Source organism: Lagenorhynchus albirostris, chromosome 12, assembly GCF_949774975.1.
Source record: "Lagenorhynchus albirostris chromosome 12, mLagAlb1.1, whole genome shotgun sequence".
Taxonomy (NCBI): Eukaryota; Metazoa; Chordata; class Mammalia; order Artiodactyla; family Delphinidae; genus Lagenorhynchus; species Lagenorhynchus albirostris.
Genome location: NC_083106.1, coordinates 29,601,868 through 29,609,301, shown reverse-complemented (window position 1 = coordinate 29,609,301; position 7,434 = coordinate 29,601,868).

The following is a 7,434-nucleotide window of genomic DNA, read 5'->3' as shown; positions in this document are numbered from 1 at the left end:
TGGGAAAGGCAGGAGCAAGAACCTCAGAGAACCAGATTGGAGTAGGTGGAAACAAAACAATCAGCTTTATTATACCGACTTGGGGGTTTCTCCCTTGGTGTGTAAGTCACATTACTGGGTTTTCCAAGAATGGGAATGTACATATAGGTAATTCAAAACTATAGCCATTATATAAAAGAACTGCCTCACTGAGAGAACCTGCTGAGATAGTGTTCATTCCCTATAGGAATGGCTGCACTCCATGCTCACTGATGCCTGGACTGAGGGGAAAGTGATGGGCAACTGACACTGGGGCAGCCAATCCACAGTCTGACTAGCGGCCTATAGAGATGGTCTGGTATGTCTGCCTAAACAGGGAATAATGGTCATCAGCAAGGAGAAGTCCTCTTTTTGCTGTTTTGTTTTCCACATGTGGCATGTGGAATCTTAGTTCCATGACCAGGGATCAAACCTGTGCCCCCTGCAGTGGAAGTGCAGAACCCTGACCACTGGACTACCAGGGAATTCCCAAGCCCTCTTTTCTCCTGAGGATATAAATAGGGAAATTTATGAAAAGACGTAAAGAGAATGGTAAAAAGAATGTATTTTTTAGCAGGGGCCATGAAGAGTCAAAGCTCTGGATAAGCTGAAATTAGAAGTAAGTAGAAACCATAAAGTTAAAAAAAAAAAGACAGGTGAAGTAGACAAGAAGACTTCCATTTCTGGCAACATGCTGGATTAGACAACCTGAAAAACCTTCTGTATCACCTGGAAATACAAAACAACAAATACCAACTCATATATACTTGTATATCAACTTGTGTATATACAAGCATACACATATGCGTACATAAAAGCAATTTCTGGGAGCTAGAACCCAAGGAGAAAATGAGAAAAGAGGGTTAAGAGAGAATTTTTGTAGGAGTTGTCTGGGATATTTGCCAATTTTAGTAGCCAAGGATTGGTTTTTAAACTATTTTAAATTAATTTATTTTTGGCTGCGTTGGGCCTTCGTTGCTGTGCGTGGGCTTTCTCTAGTTGCGGCGAGCGGGGGCTACTCTTCCTTGCGATGCTCGCCATGCTTCTCATTGCAGGGGCTGCTGTATCAGTTGAGGTACTGGCAGCAAGCAGCTGGTACCCTGAAAATTCTAATTTGAAGAGATTATTAAAGGAGGTATTTATAAAGATGTGGGCAGATTTAGGGAAAGCAATGACAGTTATACAGGAACCCAAGGCTAAAAAGCAGTGGCGGTAGAAACTATTATCACCCCCAGACCTGAGAGGCAAGGAGAGAGTAACATTATGGGAGCTTGGGGAAGATCTCATGACCACATCACAGAATATGTGCTTTTTGCATAGGGACGCAGTCAATCCACGGAGGGAGAGCCTGGGGAATAAGTACCCAATGTCACTCTAGTCTTTCCCTCCTGTTAGTGTCCTCTATTAGTTCAAACCAAGCAGGAGCCAATGGACAAGAATACATTGATTCAGTCTATTCTGCTCAGGACCAGTCTCCTGGAACACAGAGCCAGGTGGAGAAGGGCAGAAAGTAGATCTGGAGGGGCAAATGGACAATATTCAGTGCACCAGGTTACACCTAGGAAATGAAAGACAGTCCTCTATACCTATGGTTTCAAAGTGTGTTTCCTGAACAGCAGCAGCAATATCACCAGGGACTTATTAGAAATGCAAATTCTCAGGCTCCACCCTAGACCTATCGGATCAGAATCAGTCATTGGGGGTGGACCCAGCAATCTGTGGTGATTCTGATGCAAGCTGAACTATGATACCATCATCCCATATTCTCAAACATACAAAATGTGTCTGAGGCTTTTAGTTTTATCTCCCCCACCAGTTCGTCAGCCCTGCCTCTTCTGTGGTCCTGGCCCCAGGGCTGGGGACAGGGTGCACTATTCCTGCTGGGGACACTCATCAGTCCAGACTCCTTGGCTTCCTCTTCAACTCTCATACTCCCCTTTTCAGTCCAAAGATCCTCCAAATGGATTATTTATGCACTCACTTTGTTACCTGGGTCATTCAGGGCCTTGCCTTTTGACTCTCAAATGTTTTGAGTCTCAAAGCCTTTTTCTTGCACTTTTGTCTGCTAGAAGTTACAAAAATTTAACACTTTTAATAAGGACCAAACTCTGATCTGATTCAGGCAGCTGGAACGAGGGCTCAAAAAAATTTTTAAGGGGTTAGTGTTAGAAAGAGGGGTATTTGGGAAGTCTTACTGTATGATCTTTTTCTGGAGGCAAAAATAGCTTTAGCTATTTCTTAAAGACAGTTGAAAGTCACAAATTAAGAGAAATTGCTGGACCAAAAAGCACAATATTAAATAATCAAATACGATGCTACACTATAATGGCAGAGGCGACCAGTTGTCTCTCGAATGGAGCTTGAGACAGATATTTGGTTCCTAATTCAAAAAGTTCCTTTCATCTACTTTGAAGTATATTCACTTTTAAAAGTAAAAGAAATTTTAGTATTAATTTTCTTATTTCAAAAGTTATATATATATATATATTGTATCTAGTAAAAGATGGAATAAAAGGCACATTGATTCCATTTGCCTGATTAAAACATACTAATATAAATCAAAGTTAAGCTCTGTACACTTCCTCCATTTTCAATGAAACCAGAAAAGAGAGTCACTACCTTAAAATTCAGTCTTCAGAAAATATCTGTTCAAGACAATGATTCTGAAATTAATAAAAAAAAAAAGACATCCAAAATCTTTTACTCATATCTCTCTCCAGGTCTCAAGGAAGGGATAGATTTCTATGAGAGAGGAAACTCTGAGCTGCTGGGACTTAATGAATTATTCTTTCATTAGAACAGCAAGAAAGGGGTGAGGGAGGATGACAGAAAACCAGCTTGGAAGAAATCTTCCTGTTACTGGGAATGACATCCATTCATTTACCTATAAGATAAAGAAAATAAGAGGGTCCACAAGAGTGCACCCCTCACAGTGGTGTTGTGAGGATTAGATGAGTTAACACACGTAAAGTGCTTGGCTTGATGGATGTGGTAGTAGGAACTCGGCTGATATTAGCCGTAATCACAGTTCATTGTGATGAAGAGTATGGACTCTGAAACTAGGGTGCGTGGGTTCAAATCCCAGCTCTGCTGCTTGTTAGGTGTATGAATTTAGGCAAATTACTTAATCTCCTTGTATGTGAGTTTCCTCAGTGGGGATCACAATAGTACCTACCGTATAGGGTTATTGGGAAAGTTAAAAGATGTAGAAGGATAGTTTATGTGTTAGGTATTTTTATTTATTAAAATCAAATAATGCATATTGTTGGACTTTTTGATGTTTCTGACATTGACCATTATAACTGCTATGATGGATATCTTTGTAAGTAAATCCTTGGACCTCCATTCCCTGAGCAGAATTACCCAGTTGAAGATACGTGCGGTTTAAGGGCTATCACTTGTTACTAAAATATTCCAATAAGAATTTACTCTCTCATCAACAATGTATAGGTGTCCATTTCCTTGTATTCTGACTTTTACCAAGTTAAAATTCTTAAAAATATTTTCCAATTTGTAGGTTGAAAATGTGAATCCTATAGAAAACTCACCCTCCCCTCCACTGGCTAACTGATTTCTAAAGGACTCAGGGAAGCAAAGTCTTAGATAATTCGAGCATTCTATGTTCCTGCATTCTCAGCTCCCTAAATCTTTTGAACCTAAATTATTCCCAAGTCTGCCATTTTTAAAGCAATGTAGTTTTAGCCAAGACATCTTGAAGACTTGGAAAGCGATGTCTGTTCTAAGAGGAGCCAATAGATATTTATTTCTCATTATTTTTAGGTAATGAAGAAAAGTTGAATTTTTGGGCCCAAATCTAGAAGCCATAATTCAAAACTATAAACTTCTTTGATTAGTTTTTTTGCAAGAAATGATATAACAATCTTCTTTCCCTACAGAAAAAAAAAAAATTTTAACATCTTTATTGGAGTAAGAAAATTTTTTAAAAAGTACAAAAGTCTTCAGTAGTTTCGTTTTATTCCTTTTAGAAAAACAGCCAAAAAGTTCAGAAGCCCAATCTAAAATTATTCTTCGTTTTCTTTGCCAAAAGATCAGATTAAATATCGCATAAGAATAGGCTTTCTTGGAAGATTTCTGGTTCAGGACTTCCTGGCTTTGGCATGAAACGAGGACACCACAATATTACCAGTAGTTGACTTAGATTGGAGTTAAGCGGTACCTAGAAGTCTAGAATCGAAACACGATTTGCATCTTCTGTCTGGATAACTCATAAGGCTTTATTTTTTTTTAATCTATATCTATACCAGTATCAGATTTAAAGAACATCTTGCTACCTAGAGACCTTAATTTAATAGTAACGAAGAACATTTAATGGCTTGAATGTACTTGTTTGTCTAAATGCTGTTTTTCAGGAAACAATCGTTGTGCTTAAGTAGAATACATACCCTTTAACCGCTTGATCATTACATTTCTTTTTTCATGCTTCTGTGTGGTATAATTTTTGCACTTTAAATAGTACACTATTAAGACATGTGGAGGCTATTTTTAACTGTATCATACCTATGGGTATTTGGTTTTTAAACATAATATGGTCTCTTAAAGAGTCTGGTATTGAAAAAACAAATTTAGAATAAAATTACTCTCTTAACCATATCCCTGAAATGGCTTGAATTCTAGCTGTGGATAAATCCTAGTTCCTTTAGAGGTTACCTCTCCCCCTTAGACCAGCTATTCCCAGCAATTAGACTGCCAGTGCACTCTTGCTGAACCTTCCTGCATTGATTTACAGGGTTTAGAATTAAGGAATTTTTCATGAAGGATGATTGCTGAGTGCTTCCTAAAGCCTCCAAGTGCTACAAAGACTAAGTATTTTAAATTTAGTGTTTATAAGTTTTAATCCATACCAGATATTTAGATTTCTTTTTTCTATACTTTACATCAATTGTTTTCTAATTACTTACTTTAGATTTTTTTTTCTCTAGATGAAACACACCAGTCTGAAAAGGCTACGTATTGCATGATTCCAACTATATGACATTCTGGAAAAGGCAAAACTATAGAGACAATAAAATGATTGGTGGTTGCTAGGGGTTTAAGGGAAGGGAAAGGGATGAATACGTGAATCAAAGGGAATTTCTAGGGTAGCAAAACTATTCTGTATGATACTGTAATGGTAGATGCATGATATTAGGCATTTGAAAAAAACCCATAGAACTTTACAGCTCAAAGAGTGAACATATATGTATGAAAATTTAAAAAAATTACTTAGAAGTTTGGAGGATCCAGGAAAGAATGCAGACTGGAAAAGAGAATATCTGTATTACAAAGGTATGACACAACCTCACTGAAGGGAAAGGGGGGTAAAGATGCTGACCTAAATAACTTTGGAAATGAGTAGTCTATAAGACTAAAGGTGAAAGGCACTGCACATAAGTCCTATAATCTAGCTGATAAAGTTGTTTTTTATGGAATTACAGGTAAACTATTCTGATACTGATATATGTACACTGGAATTGAAAAATTAAGTAAATGGATGGCAGATGGTGGGAATGAGATTTTTTCTTGTTGGAGTGGAATCTACAGATAAACTAGGAGAAGAGGCTAAAGTGATCCATGTGGTAATAGCTGAGAATTGGAGACAAACAATATGAACTGATGTTTAGCTTTATATAGATATGGTTGATTACATACAGAAATATTTATAGATATTTGTATATACAGGGGTTAGTATATATACATGTGTTTCTTTGCTCTGTGAGGTGAGAAGGCCTAGAAGCGATATCCCAGTAGCAAAGAGCATATCCAGTGCCCAGATCTTGGTTTCTAATACCATTCTCCAATAAAAAGAACTAGAGCTCCTTGGAGAAATGGTTGATTCTACAGCTGGGGAAGGAAATATGCAAGATAAGCCTAGAGAATCTTGTGGTGCCAAAAAGTAATGAACTACTCACAGAAAACAAAAACAAAAAATCAAAAACAAACACTAATGGAGGTATGTCTAAGAAGTACAGGAGTCAAATAAAAATGCTTCCAATGGCCAAAGTGGTACAATATGAGTAATAAAATTAATAAAATAGTATTGGTTATAACCCAAAGTATACAGTAAATATCCATGAGTCTGTACTTATACAAATAAATGATTGAATAAATTAATAACTCTGGACAAGTGACAAATCTCCTGTGTAGAAGAATTCCAAATAATTTATGTAGATACTCTGCCCTCAAGGAGGGGAGCATAACCCTCCACTTTTTGCATGTGGTTTGTGCATAGTGACTTCCTTCCAAAGAGTACAGTATAAAAGGGGGGAGGGGCAGTGTAACTTTACAGTGGAGGAACCTGACAAATGCTACTTCAGCCAGGTGATGAAGGTCAACATCAACAGTCAGAAATCATGTTGATAGTATTTACCTTTGACATCATGTGATGAAAATGACACTTAACCTTTGTGATCTTCCTCCCCCAAATCCAAAACCCCAGTCTTTTTTTTTTTTTAATTTATTTATTTATTTATTTTCGCTGCATTGGGTCTTTGTTGCTGCACACAGGCTGTTCTCTAGTTGCAGCAAGCAGGGGTTACTCTTCGTTGCGGTGGCTTCTCTTGTTGCAGAGCATGGGCTCTAGGTGCGCGGGCTTCAGTAGTTGTGGCACGCGGGCTCAGTAGTTGTGGCTCATGGGCTTAGTTGCTCCACGGCTTGTGGGATCTTCCCGGCCCAGGCCTTGAACCCGTGTCCCCTGCATTGGCAGGCAGATTCTTAACCACTGTGCCACTAGGGAAGCCCAAAACCCCAGTCTTACCATGAGAAAATACCTTACCAGTACTCCTCAAAACTGTCAAGGTCATCAAAAACAAGGAAAGTCTGAGAAACTGTCATAGTTAAAGAGAGGTGGCAATTAGATGTCATGTGACATCCTGGATGGGATCCTGGAACAGAAAAAGAACATTAGACAAAGCTAAAGAAATCTGAATAAATTATGTACTTTATGTAATAATAATGTATCAATATTGGTTCATTAATAGCAACAAATATACCATACTAATATACACAAAGGGAAACTGGGTGTGGGATTATAGGAACTCTGTACTATCTTCTAATTTCTTTGTAAATCTAAAACTATTCTAATAAAATAATGTCCATTTAAAGAAAATTGTGCAAGTAGCACACGCTTTGATTAAAAAATGCATTGAAGAAATTGAGATGTATGGAAAGTCTAAAATGAAAACTCCTTAGCCCCCTTTTCAGTTTTAATCTCTAGTGATAACAATATTAACAATTTGGTTAGTATATCATCTACTTTTCTAAAAATTTTCTGGTCGTATATAATATAAATGTGTGTGTGTAGGTATGTGTTTGCTTTTCTTATAGAAGTGGAATTGTATTAGGACATATTTTGTAATTTGATGATTTTATTTGACAACATAATATGGACATTGTTCTATGAGGTATATGAATATCTAT